Below are 2671 nucleotides of genomic sequence, written 5' to 3' on the forward strand. Positions count from 1 at the left end.
TGAATTCAGTACGGAATTCCTTATTCAGAATGAGAATCTCTGAAAATCAGTAGTAGAATCTTTGTTTAAACACAACAATTCTATCTGAGAGAGATGAAAAGTGAGATAAATTCATTCTTTATAATATTTCAGTTGAAATTTTTGACTGTGAAGAAGAAATGCTACTTCTTAAAAATAAATTAGATGAATACAACTCTATTCAACTGAGAAAAGAGCCTGTATGACTAAATTCAATTGAGTTCAAATAAAGTAGAAGAAATGTCTCTGTTCTAGTATATACAAAAACACTTAAACAGTCAAAGATCTCTGAAGTAAGAGTAGCAGGTTTGAAAATGAGAGTTCATGAATACAAAGACTTAAGAATGAATCTCAAAGCTCAAACACAGTGTTCAAACTGTCAAAGATATGAACACTTTGCAATCTCTTGATTTAAAGACTCAAAATATGCATTCTGTGTCAGAGATCACAAAACTAGTGAGCATAAATGTGAAATATGCTCAAAAAGAGGTGAAATATGTTAACACACTCTGCTTAAGTGCTCTAATTGCAAAGAAAAACATGCATCTAGCTTAAAAGAATATATATTTGCTTCAAGAACTCAAAAGAACTGGAGAAAAGATGAAGCTCAAAGTTAATCTAGAACTGAAGAAAAGAGTTAAGCCAGTAAACTCATAACTGTAAGCTTAAAAAGAAGAAACTCTTAACTGTCTAAATCTTCAAACTTCAATTCTTCAGCTAAATGTAAGTAGAATTTGAATTCTCAAACTTCTGTTAAGATTAGAGAATTGAGAAATGACTCTGATGATAAACTAGATATAATATAAGCAGTTGAGATTCCTACTTTTCAAAATAGTTATAATCTACTATCTGATGATAGTGATTAGATTCTACTCTATCTCTACTCTCTTTTAGTATGAATATACAACAAAAATAAGAAAAACAGTTTAAAAACTCTTCAAAAATCACATTTATTCAAAATAATGTGAATAGAAACTCAAATTGTATTTATTCTTGTCTTCAAATTATATTTGAATAAAGAGTTGATTTTATACTGCTTCAGAAACTGAATTTTGATACTGAGTAAAAATATATTATTTCTTATTCAAGCTACTACTGCTTTCTATCTCAAAAGTCTGAGATAAAGTCAAGAGTAGTAATCTATGAAAGAAAGAGATTAAGATATCAATTTAATCTAAGATTTAATATCATGTCAGACTCTGATATTCTGATGAGTGATATTATGAATAAAGAGAATGAGTTTAATACTATACAGCTTATAAATATCTATAATGAAAAGTTATTGAAGAAAAATAACAATATCTGAATAATTAATAGAGGATTTCTGAACATAACTTCATTAAGAAACTCTATAATTATAGGAGATTTCAATACACATTATCTCTGATGAAATTCAGAATGTAAAAGAGCAGTAAGAGCTGATAATCTGATTGAATAAATCTTTGAGCATTCAATAGATTTAGTTAACAAGTCTGATCAACAAATATTCTTCAGAAAAGATATGAAACAGAAATCTATTATAGATCTAAGCTTCATGTTACAAAATCTAAGAAAAAAAAGACTTATAAACTGATTTATTAATTCAAATGAGACATCAGAATCAGATCATGAAGTTATTCAATTTGATATTGAACTGAGTAAAAAATAAATGAGTGAAAATCCTCTTCTCTCTAATCAGTTTAACTTTGAAAAAGCTGATTAAAAAGCAGTTGAAGAAAGTATAAAACTGTTAAAATCTGAAAGACAGAGTGAGCTATATTGAAATCCTGATCAAGATATCTCAAATGAAATGCTTGAGAATAGAGTGAAGCTCATTACATCTATTATTCTAACAAGTGTTAAAGATAATATTTCAAAGAGAAAATCTTCTGAGTATTCAAAATCTTAATGAAATGAGAATATCTCATTTAAAAGAAAAGAATTAGCTACTGTTAGAAGAGATTGAAAGAATGATATAATATCTGATAAAGAGTTCAAAGCTGTCAGAAATGAATATTTTTCAGATATTAAAAGAGCAAAAACAGACTACTGAAATAAATTTCTTGAAGAAGTATAAGAAAGTTTTTAAAGCTTTTAACTATACTAAAACAAGAAGTGTAGCAAAACTTCCAGTCTTAGAATATGAGTTTCAGAATGAATCATATACAGTAAACTCTTTTCAGAAAAAATGTCAAGCTTTTATGAGAAGTCTCTTTCAAAACTCATCAGATTCAGATTCAGAGAAAGAGAATATATCACTTCTTAACTATACTAATGAAAATGACTCAGAATGATCTGATCTTATACAAGATGAATTAGAGTCAGCTATCTTCTCAAGTTCAGTTAAAACTGCTGCAGAGCCTGATTCAATTATAACTTGATTATTTAAAATATATACTTCTACTTAAAGAATGAATATTTTAAGCTCTTTTTCAATCTCTTAAAAAATGAATATTATTCTGAATACTGAAGAGAAGTCACTGAAGTGATTCTTATAAAATCTAATAGAAAAACTTTAATTTCTAAGTTATATAGAGTAATATCTCTATTGAACTGTCTAGAAAAGATTTTAGAAAAGATAATAGCTACTTGACTATCTTTTATAAGCTCTATTAATAACTCTCTTTTATTCAGTGAATAAATAAGAGATAGAAAACAATGTTCTGTAATTGAC

Source organism: Blastomyces gilchristii (assembly GCF_000003855.2).
Source record: "Blastomyces gilchristii SLH14081 genomic scaffold supercont1.1, whole genome shotgun sequence".
Taxonomy (NCBI): domain Eukaryota; kingdom Fungi; phylum Ascomycota; class Eurotiomycetes; order Onygenales; family Ajellomycetaceae; genus Blastomyces; species Blastomyces gilchristii.